Below are 19,877 nucleotides of genomic sequence, written 5' to 3'. Positions count from 1 at the left end.
TTCATTTATTTATTTCGAGAGAGAGAGACAGAGAAAGAAGGGGAAGGGCAGAGAGAGAGAAAGAGAGAGGGAGAAAGGATCCCAAGCAGGCTCTGTGCCATCATTGCAAAGCCTGACATAGGGCTCTATCTCATGAACTGTGAGATCATTACCCAAGCTTAAATCAAGAGTCAGATGCTTGGAGCACCTGAGTGGCTCAGTCCATTGAGCATCTGGTTCTTGATTTTGGTTCAGGTCATGATCTCATGGTTTGTGGCATTAAGCCCTGCATCAGGCTCTACTATGACAGTGCAGAGCTTGCTTGGGATTCTCTCTCTGCCCCTATCCAGCTCATGCTCTCTCTCTCTCTCTCAATCTCTCCCTCTCTCTCTGTGCGTGTGCGTGTGCATGTGTGTGTGTGTGTCTCTCAAAATAAATAAATAAACATTTTAAAAAAGGAGTCAGATGCTTAACTGACTGAGCCATCCAGGTGCCCCTCTTCTCTTGTCTTTAATATCCATTCCTGACTTGCTTTAATCAACCAGCACAGTGATGGCCGCCAAATAGCGCTCCATTATTCTACATTTACAAGTTTTTGTTCCATCATAAATAGAAGCCTTTCCTTCTTCCCAAATTATATATTTATTACTTTATTTAGTTAAATGATTGCGATCAGTTTATTATTCTTTATTTTCATGTTGAAAGTGGTCCAGATTTGGTCAGTTGAGCCTATTCCAGAAGGTTCCTGGCACTTTGATATGCCTCAAACTATTTAAAGCCAGAGTTGACAGGGCTAAAAGAACTATAAGAGTGAAATCAATCCATAGGCTTGGAGATTTTAGCATAGTTCTTTCAATAATGATAAATCATGTAGTCAAAAAACCAGTAAGATTAAAAAGCTTGAACCACAAATTTAACAACTTGAAGAAATACACAGAATACAGAAGCCAATTACACCCACAGTTGTAGAGTATAACTTTTTTAAAGTTTATTCATTTATTTTGAGAGAGAGAGAGAGAGAGAGCATAGGAGGGTAAGAAAGAGAGGGAAAGAGAGAGAATCCCGAGCAGGCTCCACACTGCCAGGATAGAACCCAACACAGGGCTTGAACTCACGAACCATAAGACCTGAGCTGAAACCAAGAGTTGGACAATTAACTGACTGAACCACCCAGGCAACCCAAGTATACTTTATTAAAAGTATATATGAAGTATTTAATAATAGTGACTAAAGTTGAATTATACAAACCACTACTCCAAGGATTCCTCAACCTTAGCATAGTTATTGACATTTTGGTTCAGATAATTCTTTGTTTTGAGGAACCATCCTGTGCATTATAGGATATTTAGCAGCATTTCTGGCCTCTACCTACTAGATGCCAGTAGCAACACCTTTGCTCGCCTCTCTCCACCGCCCTAAACCCATCAATTTTCACTGTATTAACAACTTAAGTGTAAAAGAAAAAAACAAAATTAAACTGTATCAAAAAACTAAAGAATAAGTCTGTGCTCTTGGACTAGGGAAAACTTCTTATGCAAAACACAAAATGTGAAATCTATAAAGAAAAAAAAATAGCAATTCAACTACATTAAAATTAAGAATGTTCATACGGGTTCCTGGGTGGCTCAGCTGGTTAAATATTGGATATCAGCTCAGTTCATGATCTCACAATTTATGAGTTCAAGCCCCACATTGGACTCTGTGCTGTGTTTTGGATCCTCTGTCTTCCTCTCTCTCTCTCTGCCCCTTGCACACTCTCTTTCTCTCCCTCTTTCTCAAAAATAAATAAACAGAAAAATTTTTAAAAAAGAATGTCTGTTTATCAAAAACTGTCACAAAGAAAGTGATAAAACCAGCAAGTCTGTGGGAAAAATATTTTCAACACATAACTGCCAAAAGATTAGTATTCAGAATAAATAAATGAATTCTATAAATCGAAAACACATAAATGGTATAAATTTTAATGGGCAAAAGAACAGACACTTGACAGAAGAAGAAAATTCAAATGTGCAACCATCTTAAAGTTTGTGTAGAACCACAAAAGCCCTTGAACAGCCAAAGAAAACTTGAAAAAGAGAAACAAAACTGGAGGTAAAACAATTTAAGATTTCAAATTATAATACAAAGTGGTAGTAATTAAAACAGTATGGTATTGGCCTAAAAATAGACACATAGTTCACTAGATTAGAACAGAAAACTCAGAAATAACCCCACAATTATATGGTCAATTAATCTTTGACAAAGGGAATAGGATACAGTGAGGAAAAGACATCTCTTCAACAAATCGTGTTGGGAAAACTGGAGAGCCACATGCAAAAGTATAAAAATGGACCACCTTCTTTCACCATACACAAAACTAAATTCAAAATGGATTAAAGACCTAAATGTGAGATCTGAAACCATAAAAAACATTGAAGAAAGCACAGACAGTAATCCCTCTGACGTTGGCCATGGCCATATTTTTCTGGATGGGTGTCTTGAAGCAAGGGAAATAGAAGCAAAAATAAACTCTTGAGACTACATCAAAATAAAAAGTTTCTGCATGGCAAAGGAAACAATCAACAAAACTACCAAATGGGAGAAGATATTTGCAAATGACATATTCAGTATGGGGTTAGTGTCCAAAATACATAAAGAACTGACATGAGTCAATACCCCAAAAACAAATAATCCAATTAAAAGGTGGGCAGAAGACATGAACAGATATTTCTCCAAAGAAGACATCCAGGAAGCCAATAGACATATGAAAAGATGCTCAACACTACTCATCATCAGAGAAATGGAAATCAAAGTCACAATGAGATATCACCTCACACCTGTCAGAATGGCTAAAATAAAAAAAACACAAGAAACAAGTGTTGGCGAAGGATGTGGAGAAAAGAGCCCTCATGCACTGTTGGTGCAAATGCAAGCTGGTGCAGCCACTGTGGAAAATAGTATGGAGGTTCTTCAAAAATTAAAAATAGAATGACCCTACAATCCAATAATTGCACTACTGGGTATTTACCCCCAAAAATACAAAAAAAAATGAATTAAAAGGGATACATGCACCCCTATGTTTATTGCAGCATTATTTAAAATTGCTAAACTAGGGAAATATCCCAAGTGTCCATCAATAGATGAATGGATAAAGAGGTGATGTATATATACAATGGAATATTATTCAGCCATAAAAATAATGAAATCTTGCCATTTGCAACAGCATGGCTAGAGATAGGGAATATAATGCTAAGTGAAATAAACCAGTCAGAGAGAGACAAATACCATATTATCTCACTCATATGTGGAATTTAAGAAACAAAACAAATGAGCAAAGGAAGAAAAGAGAGAGAGAGAGAGAGAGAGAGAGAGAGAACCCAAGAAATAGACTCTCAACTATAAAGAACAAACTGGTTGGTTATCAGAGGGGAGGTGGGTGGGAGGATGAGGGAAATAAGAAATGGGAATGAAAAAGTATGCTTATCATGATGGAAAAAAAATAAAATGATAAAAAAAGAAAAAGAAGAAGAAAATGCCGATGTTAAAAAAGCATATGAGAAAATTCACAATCTTAGTAATGAGTAACTATAAACTAAAACTATAAATTAATTAAAAATTTAAAAAGCCATTGGTTTCCATTTCATACCCACCTGGTTTGCAAAATTAAAGAAGTTTTAGAATATCAGGCATTGGGAAGAACGTCAAACAGCTTTTGAGATTTAAAGTGATAATTTGGAAAACAATTTAACCTATCTAATATTAGCATGCAAGTCTGCTCTTAGATATGTACCCTGGTGTCTTAATCTTCTCAGGCAGCCATACCAAAATACAATAGACCACGTAGCTTGAACAATGGAAATTTGTTTCTCATAGTCCTAGAGTCTGGAAAGTCCGAGATCAAGGTGCTGGTTGATTGGGTTTCTGGTGAGGTGTCTTTTCCTGGCTTGCAGACAGCTACCTTCTCACTGTGTTCTCACGTGGTTTTTTCTCTGCATGCACATGGAGAGAGAGATCTCTTGCTTCCTCTTCTTATAAGGCCACTAATCCTATCAGATTAGGACTCCAACTATATAACTTCATAACCTAATTACTTTCTACTCTATCTCCAAAAGTGGTCACATCGGTGGTTAAGACCTGTGCACATGAATTTGGAAGGAACATGAATCGCACCTACAAAATGTTTGCATATGTCCACAAGTTAACATGTACAAGAATATTCACAGGCAACACAACTGCCTGGTAAGACGCCAGCTTCAACTACAATGGCAATATGCTAATCATCAGACATTGAAACCATTGTACCCCATACAACCTAGCTGAGCTGACCTGGACCAGAGATACCATTTCAGTCCTCTCACAAAAGTGCGAACTAAATGTAATACTGATTTTTTTTTAAGCCACAAAGTTCTGGGTTCTATACAATAGAAAAAGCTAACTAATACAGTACATAAGATATTCTAAATGTCTTACATTTACACAAAGTGCAAATTGAATGAAGTGAACAAGCGCTTATTATATGCATATGTGCTTTTTTTCTAGGGTTATGCAGGACAAAATCCCCCATTCTTCAGCTGGTGAGGTGAAAAAGTGAGATATAACCCCATTTAAAATTTAAAGTGCTCAAAGTAAAAATAGCAGTTCCAAGCAATGATTTTATAAGATTTAATAATAGGTTAATAGCTAAATAGTTATTATAAAATAAACAATAAGAAGATAAAAAACATTTAGGTTCATATTCTCAGGAAAGTTATTAAAGAAGAGGTAGAATATAATTATTTGAATAATTTATTCTTTAATATTTCATGCAAAACTTGTTTGGTCATTCAGGTAGTGTTTAATTTTCATTCTAAAGAAAGCAAAGTTCAACCTGAGGATTGCTTTATATTAAGCATCATGCTAAGTGATGGTAAGATGATTGAGACCTGTTCCCTGTCATTAATGAAGACAGATACTACAAGTAAAAATAACAAATAATAAAATAGAGACATACAGGGGACAATGTGCAAATACAGATATGAAACACTTTGCTTTCTTGCAGATTTAGAGAATCTGTCTTGGAAAGAAGTCATAAAGGGTAAGATAGAGTTAGCTAAGAACATAAATGTTGGAAGATGTAGTCATAAGCAAAAACTCAGATATATGCAATGACATAGTATATTGATATTACTAGAGGTAGGTCATTTATCACTCAATGAATATTGTATACCTTCTATATTCCAACCACTATGTGTGACAGATACTATAATAAGGAATAAAATAGAAAAAGTCTAAAGGAATTTAATACCAATAAAGGTAGTCATACAATAAAAAAGTAAACAACCTGGTGTAAAATTACAAGTTATGAAGAATACTATGAAGAATAAGAACAGGATGCTGTCCAGTATCTAATGAAAAAAAAAATGGAAGTACTTTCATCATAGGAGTAGCATAATTTAATTTACAAACTCAGCGCTTTAGACTTTTTAAAATAAAAGTTATACCTGGGAGTATTAACTACAACACAGGAGACATAAGAGGGCTCTTCTAAGTCATGCTCTACCTTGGACTTCGTTCTGAAGGTGAAGTGGTGCCATTGAAGACTTTAAGTATATGCACCACTTGACCAGACTTACACTGAAGATGGTACACTCATGTTCTGTGTGGATCTGGAAATAATGTGAATGGATGAAGGGCAAGACTGGGAAAGAGAGTCAGCTAGAAGCCTCTAGTAACAGTCCCAACAAGAAATGATGAAAACTTGATTGTCTTACATTTCCTGCTGCAACAGGACTATCATTACAGAATATGGATGTAGTACATGAGGAGATAGGTATACATAGCATTTGAGGAAGTTTTAGAATTATCACTGAGGGGAAGAGGAAATAAAGCTGATCAGGGGACATAAGATAGATGAATGGTCCTCTATTGGTACAGAAAAGCACATGTTTTTCATGATTGTATAGCAAGCATCTGGCGATTTGTCAAGCACTCCTCAACCTTTCATCTAGAAAAGTCTCCCCCTTTTAGGAAATGTCTCAGCCCCCCGCACTGAACATATTCCTCAAAAGTTAACTTCAATGCTAAGTGGTTCTGCCTCATCGGCTACAGTGCTTGATTTGTGAGTGGATATCTGTGTCAACCTGAACCAATCCCAAGGCCTGAGTGATCAGTGGTAACTAATGTATTCAGAAGCAGAAAGTATTCAAATTCTTTTGTATTAACTTATTTAATCACCATTACAATGCAACGAAGTAGATACAATTGTTATCTCCTTTCTTGCAGATAAAGAAATCAAGGATGTAAATTTGTCCCTGGTCACGCACAGACCAGGCTTTAAATCCCAGGCACCCCCATAACCCACACATTCTTAATCATTACCTAATACTGCCCTTGACAGGTTTCTTCACCCAGAAATGTATACATGTCCCAAGGTGACCCAATCAAAACCTTTTCTTGGATTTCAGACCTTGAGTATCAAGAAAGCTAATCTCAATCCATCTCTGATGGTAGAGTTAGAAGCACGGAGCATAGGTTGCAGCTAGGCACCATGAATGCATCTATATGAAATATCTAGACCAAGAAACTGGAAGAAGACATCCTGGGAAATGTGTCTTCAGAGATCACAGAATAGCATAAGGAGATGTTTGAACTCTGGTTGCACTCATCACTAAGACTAACTAGAGCCATGACTTCCTATTAATGTGATGATGTGAACTTATTCAGCACCCTTTCCAGATAAATGGGCTTAAATTTAAAGCTTGTAACTAAGAGTCATGAATAATTAAGGATACCAATCTGCATAGCTATGGCACAATCTTTAGCAATGCTCAGTCATCCAGAGGGATAGTAGATTGCTACATTAGTCCTGGTTAGGGATTCACTAGGCAGCTGTGTTAGGAAGACGGGGACACAAATAAGTTGAGCATGTGAAAGGTAGCTAGTCAAATAAGTGAGATCAAAAGGGAGGGTATCGTAGTGGAGAAGAAAGCAGGACCTGGGATAGACTATAATTTAGCCTCTCAAGCCTCAGTTTCCTCATATTTGTTGTGGGATAATAATTGCCTGTCTTTCTTGTATGTTAGGAGGATTAAATGAGATGATCTATATAAGGCCTTATATAAAGATGATCTATACACAGTGCCCGCGTATATAATCGCTCCACAAATGTTGTTGTAGTTGAGGTACATAGCCCATGCTATGGGAAACATAGATTCACAGAGAAGGGATATTTGACAGATATTGAAGGAAAAAAGCAGACGAATAGGTAAAAGGAGGCAGCAATTCCTTTCTCTTATGCTCCCATGTCCGCTTGTTCATCCCCTAACACCTGTATTGCTATAGAGGTGATACTAGACTCCTACACACACATTCTACAGAAACTAAAGTCATAATCCAAAAAATGAAAATAGTGACAAACTTTAAGTAATACACAAAGTCAATAAAGACCAAAACTTAAAACCAAAGACTATCAAGCATTTAAATTTTAGATTTTTCTTTGTAACCAAAATGCTTCATTATTAAAACATTAATATTCATATAATGGCATCATCACTGATGAAATCTCTCCTGCCTGTAACAAATGTGATTTCAGCTTGTACTTCTGCAATGAGTGATGAAGAAACTTCCAGATGGAGAGGTGTAATTTGTGAGATTTTCCCTAGTCTATTCACATTGGCTTTAACTTCCATTTTAAATTACAGAGAGAATTCCCAAAATTTCAAATAGCCCCAGGAGATCTGGTGAAATAGCTAATCTCTTTCCATGAGCATGCTAACAAAAGCAATTTCTTACCAAGCTATATGCTACCCAGTGGGACTGATAATGAATCTGCATTATGGTAACCTTTATAAGAAAGGAAGATAAGAAGACCTTTTGGGGAGGTATATTTATTAGGTGGTGAATGTGTCTTTCTGTATGTGGATTCTTCTGTTTAGATCCACTTTTCACTGAACTATGCCAAGACCTTCTGTCTTTCTGCTTTCAACAACATTTCTCAATTTAGAATATTCATCCTATTACATACCACAATGTCAGTAAATACCAAACACCAATGTGCTGTAACAGCTTTCTCAGTGTTGAATTTCTTTCATTCGAAAAGGCACTAGATTTATATGACTGATTATGTACTTCATACTAATTTCTCTCTAGCATTTTTAAAGAGTTCGAACTTGTGTTAGCACAGAGTACTGTGTTGTTTGCTTGTTTGTTTGTTTGTAAATTGGCAAGGGGGGAAAACTTCTATGTCGCCACCCAAATATAAAGAAGCAGCATTTACTGGGAGTCTCCTACAGAGGGCACCTTCACCTTATTGGAAACCCAACTGAAAGAGAAACTCAGTGGTTAGCAGAGAAATAACTAAACCTTAAAGTCGGGAGCACTCGTTTGCTTTTGCTAACCAGTTTTCTTCTCTGGTATCTTTGTTACCTTATCTTTAGTAAAAGAACTGGCACCCTCTGCATAATCATTCATAGATACAGGCCAGTAACACTACCTTATTATTATGTTCAGCTCGCTTGTGGGTGAGCTGGAGACAGCTGTTCATATCACCTAAGAGGCAACAGATCAATGAAAGGAAGGGAAGGACAAGTTTTGAGCTGCCTTTTTGCAACAATGTCCTTTATACAACAGAGGATATTTTTAAAGCATTGAATCAGAAAACAAAGGCTGATAATAAAGTAAAATGTTTACAAAACAAACTTCTGCTGTGTTGTTATGATTAGCAAGTGATTTTAGACTAAAATTAAGTAGAAACAAAAAGTAAGTATTTTTTGGATACCAAAAATACCATGGATTATAGACTATAAATATAAAGAAAATAATTGCTATTTAGAAAATTCTGAAAATAGGTATGTGTGAGTGTGTGTGTGTGTGTGAGTGTAAAGCAATTCCTTGAAACTGTTTATGTGTAGCTAAACTATAAAAAATATTTTAGTAATCTTGTTATTAAAATAATAGATTACCAAACTGTAAAAATATATTTTCACAGAAAATATTCTTTTAAAACATGTTCAGAATAAGTGCTGTATACAACTACAGGACTTCAAATGCAGCATTACTTTGACATTAATTTTGAATGTCTTATGTCTCATAATAGGTAATAATAGTAATGTACATAAATTGAGCACACACACACACACACACACACACACACATACACACACCCCATTTTGCATATTTACCTTTGACGGTTCCTGATAAGGAGAATTCTTTTGGATATTCAAAAACAATTGGATTTATTAGAGCATTTTGGCCAAGAACCTGATAATAATAATTCATGAATATTAAGACAAAAAGCAACATTGAAGACATGAGTTTATCTCTTTACATTTTTTAGTTACTGGATGTGCCATCTAAAACGTACTATATTTACAATGAAGCTTATCAATTATAGATTGCTAACTCAAATATTCGGTGTTTAGAAGTAATCAAGCTTCCAAATGCTACTCTTGGCAAATGGCATTTGGGAACATTTTTACTTTCCTTTAAGTTTACTTTGAATAGATTACAAATAAATGTAAATGCATTTTAACTATTAAAATTGGTTTGATCTTAAGTCATTTTTAATGCTTTATTCAGTCAAGGCCTAAAGCTTCCTATTAGGACCAAAATGTTCAGAGTATTGGAAATTTTAATTCTTCTCTACTAATAACTATCATCAATGTGTCAATCAAATCACTTAAATAGAAATGTAACAAAGTACTGCGGGGTAAGCATATGCTAAAATTTATGCACTTGTTGTTATCAGTGTGTTTCAAAATCAGTCAAATTTGTTTCTGTGGGAAAAAGACCCATTTTCTTGTTCAGCTGAGTGGGTTGCCTTGTCCTACAGAATGCCTAGGGTAAGACCCCAATCCACCTGCCCAGGCATTCCCGCCTCATTGTTGACATTTCCTGGTGTTCAGTGGTTTCTCCCACTTTGTTGCATTCCAGAGCTCAAGGCACTTCTTTGAAGATACAAGGCCATTCAAGTCTTCCCTACTTTGCAGTCTCACTCTAAAGGGAGAGTAAATGAAAAAGCCACGCAGTTCAGACAATTTAAATGGGGCAGCAGGAGGGCTGTGCTATTGCTCTGTTGGGAATAGCTGTGAGTGATCCCTGAATCACCTCTTGGAAAACAAGTAGAGAGTGGCCTTTCTTGAAATCAGGATGAAAAAGGATAGGAGAAAGAGGCTGGATAGTCCCCGATGGAAAAGCAAACTAAGTCTGGTAAGAGACTACAGAAAAGTAATGTGTTTACACAATCAACTTCTGGTTTCATGCCTGGTTTTGCAAAGCACTTCAACAAATGACTTTTACTGGTAGATGCTGCCATTTTCTAATCAAAGGAAACCAGAGATAAGTCACAAAAGTCAAGGAACCTCAGGGGTTTTTGCACTCTGACTAACTTGTTAACATCATATATTAGTTAAGTATGTCTCAAGATCTCAAAATCTTATCCCTGAAATAACAGTATTTCCCCAACTCTTGTTCAGGATTCTCCATCCTCATTGTGCTACCTTGTAGCATGTGACTGCATACATCTACGCAGCAAGTGAGAACACATCAGTAGCTCTGTTAGAGCATATAGAAATTCATTAAACAGTGATAGAAACAGGCAGAGAACCATGAGGCCAGATCCAAATATGCCAGTCTACTATCTTTTATGTTCCCTTATTTGGGAGCCATAAAAATGTATTTCCTCTGCTTACCTCAAAAAGGTTTCTTTCAAGAATAGTTGTGGGGCAGAAAACCTCACTGAGGCCTTGAGTCTAATTCCTGGCTTAAGCCTCAACTAGCTGCGAGTACAAAGGCAAGTTCTCGTATTTTAACAAAATATGTCAGTTTCCTTTTTTGTAAGATCAGAAATGATGTATAAGGACAAATCGAATGGACTGGTAGTGAGAGACTGCCTACAGTCCTACACTGGGAAGGTTTCTCAGACTGCCCCTAAGCTCCCAAGGAGGGATCTGAGAATCATTGGTAATTTCTAGCATGGTCATCGGATGTGAAAATGGCAGGCCAAGACCTGCAGTTCTAGGATTAGATGATCTTCCAGGCTCCCCTAATACAAAATTTCAATGATGTTATGGAAATAAGACTGAACAGAGACAATGTAGATGAAATCTAATCAGGATGAATACCTTTGTCTTCTTTACATCTTCAGCAACCAGCATACCATCAGTACACAAAAGTAAGTGTGCTTTGTGTTAACAGAGATTATGTACATTAAGGTGATGGTAGAATTAAAGTAAAATTTGTAGAGTATACAAATGAGGGCGTACACCTCTGCTTACTCACATTTGAGAGACAGAATTTCACATGCAAACCTGCATTCCCTCATCGTCTGTAGCAGCCCATCAGAGTCCACTATCATTTATATTCCATTCTTGGTGAAGACTCCCAGTGGCTCCTCAGATGATTAAGAAAAGATTTTTTTTTCTGTTTAGGTCCCAGATACAAGCCTTAGTTACAGATCTAAGATTCTCCTTTCTGGCTATTTGATCTAGCATCTCTGGATCTTTGCTTAAAGAGTTTTTCCTAAATTAATGGTATATTAGAACAGAAATGAGCATATCTAAAATTTTGTTAGTCTTCAATATCCTGTTATGTGTCACATGATAATATGATTTAAGGAATGAGCAGTCTACACAATTTGGGGATACAGGAAATGTGTGGATAATATAGAAGTAGTTTTAATTACCCAGCTGACCTTTACCTAACACCCAACAGGTGCTAAGCGTTATCCTAGCTATCCAAAAGGAATCGAAATGACTTGAGGCCACCTGAAGAGAAACATATCAACAAGTGTGAAAGCATAAGATAATTGCCTTATTCATCAAAGTACATGCAAGTTACAATACACAAGGATAAATCTGCAAAGATTCCTGGATATGCTGAACCTTGAGCCAATCAGTAAATTATAAATTCTGACTTACATGGGAAATGGTCTGTCTCTTCAGTTCCTTCTCTAAATGCTGGACATGTGAATGAACTCTGGTTGAAAAACTGAAACGACTTTACAGTCTGTGGGGAAAGCACGTGCCTGAGGACGGCAGAGAAGCAATCTGTACCCCAATGCCAGGATACCACTCCGAGCCTGTGCTTTGATTATGTTAAACAAGAATAAAGAGACCTGTGAAGAATTCTTAGGAAGTGATTCTTATATAACATCCTGCCAGTATCCCTAGTCTTCTCCTGAAAACCAGCGGGGTGAAGGGTGGCTCTGGGCACATCTTTTCAAGGAAAAAATTAACAACAACTTAGAACCTGGCATAGACATTACTAGTGGAGGGTTGTATTACTATTTGCACTGGTAATCCTTAAAACAGTTCATTTCTAAGTTTAAAAATGGGCCAAGTGCATTCTCAGAGGAATCGTGTTCATCCTTTTCCATTCCATTATTAAAAAATGCACCTTTGTTTCAGGATTTAACCTTTGCTAAAGCATAGGGCTGAGACAATCACAACAAAAAACCTCCCCCTTAAAACTAGTACTTCAGAGCCCTGTTAAATCAAAAGAAAAATTCTTTCTCTCCTCCCCAGTCCCACAGCCCCTTAGGATTTTAAATGGTAATGACCAGTTCATTTGAGAAAATGGCATTTTAGTGCTCCCCTTCACAAGCTCTTAAGGCATACGAGGTGTCTCTTTCCCGGTGATGTGCACCTCCTTTTGTTTTCTGGCATTACTGGAACTGACCTGGCATGGATCACTGGGTGAGCAGGCAATCTTAAACACTTCTCATATAAATTACTGGTTCCTTTCCAAGTGCAATTGCTCACAGGGTAATACACCATTTTACAACTCTGATAGCAATGTCTCTTCGTTCTACTGGGTTCCACACCCCCCCAGGAAATGAACAGACAACAAAGACTGATGGAGATGTGAACCTTAGAAATGTACAATCTGGTTCAACCTTGAGTATGTGCATAGTGGGCGTTTTGGGATCCTTCAATTCTTCTATTTCCTTCTTTTACACCTCTCAAATCTTTTCCTGCTTTCAAAGCCATCTACAAGAACAAAAATATCAAAATGACACACTCCACACATGTGGGCACTACACAAAGCAAAGCAGCAATAAATATGGACATCTACGAAAATATATTTTAAAAAATTTTCCAGAAAAGAAAATAATGCTCACATTTTATGATCCCCATTTATTAGGTAGAAATGACACATCTTGCTTCCATGCAAATGAGGCTTACCGTTAATTGAGCACTCCAAGAATCACTGGATGCTAATGATGGCCACATTTTCCAAGCCAGCGTCTTTTTTCCCATGAACTCTAATGACAAGGTGTGTTTTTACTGACAGTTGACTCGGATCAGAGCTTGCAGTATTGTATTTCAGGTTGTGGCTCTGTAAAGCCCTGTAACTTTCTTTGAAGTTAAACAGTGTCAATCTGTTTCCATGTCTGAATAACTCTTAGAAGAGCCTGCCTGACCCAAGTCAACTCATTGAAACATACTATTTCCCCATAATTGATGTTCCAAATGAATGTCCTTTCATAATAAAATGTGCTGGAAAACAAAACAGCTTTGCATCCGGCACAAGTTGCATCATAATTAAATTTTATTTTATCCCATCGAGGCATGCTAAATGTTGAGCAAAATATAATTTTAAGTAATTTGTTTGTATTCTTATCTGTAGGAGCTGGAAATTAACAGCGTTGCTAGTTTGCGTTTACTGTTAAGCCTGGAGAGCAGAGAGATTGCTTTGCAAACATTACAGTTATTATGTCTGCAGTTGGTACTCTTTGTATAAATTATTGATCAGCCAGCTTATTTTTCTTTCTGCTTAATGGATATTATAGCATAGCCGTTTACAACGCTATAGTTAAGGTTGTGTCAGCACTTCCATTATAATAAACCCTCTGTTACAGGGGGTTTATAACTTGTTGTAAAAATTTGCTCTGGGCTGAAACTTGACATACAAGATCTCCGGCTGGAAGGTGGCAATTGTTATTCTTTCAACTTTAAAAAAACTCTTTGTTCTGAAGGGCAATAAATAAATAAACAGTTTATTCTTTTCTAACAATCCTTGAAATTTCAGACTTCAAATAGAACAGTTTTTACAGGCTATTTGTTAGACAATGACCTCTTCTTTTACTTAATAGAGCAAAGAAGAAAAAAGGATGAAGATTATAAATTAAAACAAAACAAAAAAGCAATCCACATAAACTTTTAAAATCAAGTTTAATACATTTCTCCTAACATCACAAAATTACGTGACAATTTATGTTTTCATATTGAACATGCATTTATACTACATAAGACTTCTTCCCCACCCCCATTCCCAGCTATGTATCCCTTAAGCAATTCATAGGTCCTGATACTGATCTTCTTCAGAGGAAAATGAGTTGGGTTATTTAAAGAAAAAGAAGTATGACAATGAGAAAATGCCTCGTATTAAAAGGTACAGTTGAACGTAGAATATTTACCAGAGAACTAAGGATTTAAATGTCTGCCTGACTTTTTGACCTTACTTCAATCCAGTCTGCTCTTCCTCTCACAATGGCCTGATTTAAGAGATGAAGGGAATTAATCTCAATTTATATTATTCTTGTTGCTGCTTCCTTTTACAATCCAACTCTAAAATGATCTCACTGTGTTTATTTTTCTATCGGATATTTGGCTGTGCAATTCAATACCAACCCAGAGATGGAATTAGGACACTTACACTGGAAGTAAGGAGTGATGGACAAGTATAACTAAATTATCAGGGAGAGTTGACTGGCTGTCATGGAAATGATGTAGTTTGGAGTCAGGAAAACAATCCTAAGATGGCTTTTTTTTTTTTTCCTTTTCTTTGTAACTATTCTTCTCTTTGCCATTACCTTCTCTCTCCCCTGGCATGGGTTTAGAGATTTCTTAAAATATGCCCTATAACCAGCAAAGTATTTTTGGCTACATGTCACCTTCATTCTGAACCAGGAGAAAAGGAGGTGAGGACAGAAGTTTAGGGAGAGAGGTACAGTGGTGCAAATCCTGCCAGTTGGCTCTGAGATCTATGCAAACAGGAATATGAATAGATCATTACTATATGCATTCAGTAAGAATATGTACAGTCCATGCATTTCCATGCTGTAAAACAGGTCAAAGTTATTTATAACCATTTAAACCACTTCTTTATTAAGAACGGAAGTTTGTAATGTAAAGTTTGAGTGCTTCAAGTTATAGTGTGCTCACCTTCAGCTCCCCACCTTCTGTCCTTCGGGTAATTTATCACCAAGCTCTTCTGCGCCTGATTAGAGAGTGTATCCGGGAGATAAAAGTCTTATTCCTCGTTCTTGAGGAAAGGCAGGGAACTGGAAAAGAGGGGAAGACTGAGGAAGTGAGAGTCACTACAAGTCAGAAGTTAGAATCCTAGGTGGGGAAGGCAGAGGCAGAACGTGTAGAGGTGGAGAAGTCTGTGCTTCAGGCAGTCAAAGTATATCTGCTGAGCTGATTGGTGAGGCCGAGTGTCTAAGTTAAAAAGGCTTGAGAGAGTTACTTGGCATAATTTCTCCATCTTCAATGATTTACTACTGAAGTGCAAACATCAATTTTGGACTCTCTCCTGAGAAACGTTTAACAAAGTCAGTGAACTACTGGTACCCTGATACCTTCCTAGATTTGCCAAACTTGGATAGCTCTTTAATAAACCTCTGCCTGAAGTTTATCTGTCTTTTTTTTTTTTTTCCTTACTAAGGAAACAGGTCCATTAGTAAATATGCAGATGTAAAAATGATCTTCCTCTTTAGTTCTCCGTTGTGATATATCTTAGAATTGTTCAGAAGTGCACTCTATTGTTAAAGCTATTTGTGCCGGGTGTGCTAATGCACTCTTTGATTGAGTGAATTAGCAGTCATAACAATCTGGCAGTCTGGCCATAGAAGTGTGCTCAAATTGATTTGTGTTATGGCTGGACTGGAAAATCTAGTGTTAGTTGTTTTTTGCCCTGGGGCATTGTTTGTACCAAACTCCACTTTTCATTTAATTTTCCAATACATTTTGAAAGATTGAAATGCTTGTGATCAACATTTGATCCACTTGCATTATTTAAAAAAAAAATTCTGAAAGTAATTTCAGATTCCAAAAAACCTTGCTTTCAATTAGAGTAAACATAATTAGAGTGACGTCGTGCTCGGAATGGTAAATCTCCCTTTGAATCTATTAAGCGTGTTATCTCCTTGTCCTGTCACTGAAAGGAATTCAGTATATATCTGAAGTATATATCTGTATTTTTCTGTGCATGCTTCTAATAGAACTTGGGGAAAACTTGAAAGAATAAAATTGTAATGAACCTTTTCTTGTTTCCTTTGTGCAAATGGCCAAATTGTTTCTGTTTCGCTTAGTGATGCTAGAAAAGGATCCTCAAAGGTTTCAGGAAATTTTGAGATATACCAGAAACATATGCAGATATGTGTTATCTTTAAGTTACCCAGTCATTTGTTTTTTATAGTGCATGAAATATGCATTTTCAATCTTTTTCTTTCAAATAACTATATCAATTGTTATATTGAAACTCTTAAGATTTAAAGACATGACTTATCCTGGCTTTGTCAATATTTGTATCTTTCTTACAATCTTCTGCTTTGCAGTCATTTACCAGAATTATAATGCAGCATGAATAAACCTAAAAAATGACTATTGATTACAGAGAAAGCTTTGTGAAATCATTTAGTCAGTTTCCCCACTTGAGAAATCAGTGAATAAAATAGGTCAATAGAAAATGATGCAAAGGATGTAATACAGTGCTATGCCACCCTGGGTTATAAAACGGGTCAAAAATAAATCCCCATAGAATTCATGATTTTATACTCGTAAAATAAAATGATACTTACCAAATCCCAACTATAAATCCTCCTTTCTACAGATTTATTCTTCTTTTTTTAAAAACCACAGGTTTGGAAAATATATTTTTTATGTTGCCCTGTTTCAGTAGAAGCATTCCCTTGTCACTGCCCCCTTTTAACCAAATAGGATGCCCTCATCATCGAGCTAAAGTGCCTGTTGTCATCCAGGTATTCCCCGGGACTTTAGCTGCAACAGCTACTCTGTGTTTCCTCACTGTCTCCTGCAACCTTACAGCTCTTCTGAAAAACTGCATTCATACTGCACTGAACTCTGTGTCCTGTGTCGATTTCTGTTAAGTAATAGATGGTGAGACCTGAGACCACTCTCTCTATTAGTTCCCATTCATTGGGATGTCGTCGCGGGGCACGAGAGGAGCGGGGAGGAGAGGGGAGGGGCCAGGAGGGGGCAGAGGGAGGGAAGAAAATACCTTCCCTGAACTGGTACAAGCTCAGCTTCAAACGACATCCTAGGAAAGAAATTAAAGACTTCTTAATTAGTGCAGCAATTAAGCTTTCTTGGTAGCATTTTAATCAGCACAGGCCCTATCAAAGGACAAACAGAACGATTTGCAGGTCTTTGAATTTTAAACAGTCTTATTGATTTCAGCACAATACGTCTTCACAAAACACAGGGAGAATTTTCTAATATCAGTTACAGTACTTTGAGTTTTGCTTATGCAAATTTGGTGCAGGTTGGAAAAGATGAGATGGAGGGAGAGGACCTGAAACAGCCAAGGATGTAAAACAATAAACAAACAAGACAAAAGCTTTGAAAGCTAAAGATGCAGGAGAAAGAGTGAGAATTTGAAATCTCTGTGGAGTTGATTTATCTGCTGATGTTAAATACTATTTGCCTTAATCATTGGTAACATTTCTAAAAGAAAGAAAGGGAAAGAAAAAGAGAAAAAGAAACAAGAATCTTAAATCTAAAATATTTGAGGCTTTTTCCCCCTACATATTTAATTTGCATTAGATGCTTCTTCTAATCCTATTGTTTGATCAAAGGGGCATGTGGTAGTTCTCAGAAACGGTTTAGAGACCTGAGGTTGGGGGGTGGGGGGGAGCTCCCATTCAGGTGGGGGTAAAGGCCCCAAGCCCTACCTCTGAACGGAGCACGTGCTGGGAGGCGCAGGATTCCCTGCAGAAAATTTGGAGTTTGCTTCAAAGCTGGGTGGGATTATGGCTTGGTCAGCTATTAGTACTTCCTGCCTGTGGCTTCCGAACATGGCAGGTACTGGGTGAGTGGCAGTTTAAGGAAATGTGAGAAACGAGAATGATAAGGGCAGATTCTCAGCACTTAATTCTGATTTTTTCCCATTTCTGGATCTAGAAGTTGAAATGAGGAAACTATAGTTTAGCGTTTTTAGCTATATCGGACTTTATTAAAGTTGTGCATGCAATTCCAAAATAAAATTAGTTTTTCAGGGCTCAATATCGTCTTCTTTTCCCCCACTCATTAACATAGTAATTTGGCATTTTTAAAAAAGGTACTATTTTCCAAAACATGTGTCAACACTTAACGTGGTGTTTTGATGTATGTGACATATTATCGAATCCCTATTTTTGAGGATTGATGGGAGGAGTGAAAAAGTAATATAAATTATTTCTGAATATATTAAAATGCATTGGCTAATTAGGCCAAACAACTGTGTAAACTCCAGCTATCTTTGCAGAAGTCTATCTACTTTTTAGCAACAATCAATTTTCTGAATTCTTATGACCCAGGAAAGCCTCCTGATATAACTGCTGTGCCCCAAAAAGTTTAGCATAAACTTAGTCAATGGTGCCATATTTCTCTGTAGATATTTCCTGTGCCTTTTGACACTAAAATTTCAAAAAGTTTAAAAAATTAAAATGACAAAGAGAAATGTGATCATCATTTCAGCACCAAAATGGCAGAATTTCATTATGAAATTTCCCAACCCTGGGAACCTGATGCTAATAGTTTATTTTTTAACTCTACCCAATGCTTCAGCATTGTTTCTGTCTTGTGAAGTTAATAAACCTGTACAGACAGGTTTAAAGCCTAATTACTTGAGATTCCTAGAGATATAAACAGAGAACAAACTTGACCTATGTTCAGATCATAGGTTGGTCAAAAATCCTTGAAAAAGAAAAAATCCTCCATGCAACAAGTTAGAAAGAGAAGAGGAGAGAGGAAGGCAAAGAGGAAGAGAATCATTCTAAACTCAGCCTCATGTTTTTAAGCATAGCTACCCTTTCTGTCTTTACAAGTCAACTAGTGAGCTTGTTTTGTTCTTCTCATTATTTACAAAACACATTTGCACTGACAAACTGAGAAAAGGACTTTCCCCAAATACACTGAAACTTCTCAAATATGAAAGAAAATAATATGTGATTCCTATAAAACACTGGCAATTAGCCTGGGGTCTTAAAGGACGTGGGGATAGTTGTTTTCTATGCAAGACAGGTGAATTAATTACAGAGTTTTAGGTAAGAAAAAAGTGTTTTCTTGTTTTCCCCTTTCTCAGTCTTCAAGGGTGCCTGATTTCTTCAAAGTCTCCTTTGGGGTGAGAGTGAAGTTATTCTGAAAGGTCCACATCATGGCAAGCATTTCTTTCTTTCCATAATCTATCAGGAAATAAGAAACTAAATACAGAGGATTCCATTATCCTGAAGTGACTTCAGACTGCCTTTCCCCCCACAACTGTCCTGGAATTTTCACTCTCTTTAATAAATAATTTAACAGAGAGAGTAACACAATCGGCTGCATCAAACCTAGGCTTTGCTCACATGTGAAGCTCCCTGAAAATAATTTCTTAATAATCACGAAGTGAGGGGATGTGTTTTCATTTGTATCTTATTGCCAACACGAGCGCAGATAAATCCTCAATCCTTGAAGGAGAGCTCGGAGCGCTGTGGCTCCTCTTTTAAGTTGGCAGGCGATTGCTCAGAAGGTTTTGGGGGAAAAAAAAAAATTACGAGTCGTCGCGGACGAAATGGAATATTAGACATGCAACCTAACGGTAGTAGCAGAAGAGAAGTAGATCGTCTCCCTCTCCTTTCCCGACCGCCACTTCTGTGTCCCCGGCTCTTCCTCTCCGTCCCTCGCGTAGTTTCTTCCTTATCCTCCCCCCCTCCCCTCCTTTTCTCGCTCACTCGCTTT

At 37.0% G+C, this 19,877-nt stretch overlaps 1 long non-coding RNA gene across 1 annotated transcript; it reads right to left on the bottom strand.

Moving 5' to 3' along the window:
• Positions 1 to 11,837: 11,837 nt before the first annotated feature.
• Positions 11,838 to 19,869, bottom strand: LOC125161195 (uncharacterized). Its single transcript, XR_007150502.1, has 2 exons — positions 15,102 to 19,869; positions 11,838 to 12,923 (listed from the first exon to the last, which is right to left on the bottom strand). It is a non-coding gene; the product is annotated as an uncharacterized LOC125161195 (long non-coding RNA).
• Positions 19,870 to 19,877: the final 8 nt, after the last annotated feature.

The sequence above is a fragment of the Prionailurus viverrinus genome, chromosome A1 (genome assembly GCF_022837055.1).
Source record: "Prionailurus viverrinus isolate Anna chromosome A1, UM_Priviv_1.0, whole genome shotgun sequence".
In the NCBI taxonomy this organism is placed as follows: domain Eukaryota; kingdom Metazoa; phylum Chordata; class Mammalia; order Carnivora; family Felidae; genus Prionailurus; species Prionailurus viverrinus.
Note: the sequence above shows the minus strand (reverse complement) of the source record. Positions and strands in the feature narration are given on the sequence as shown.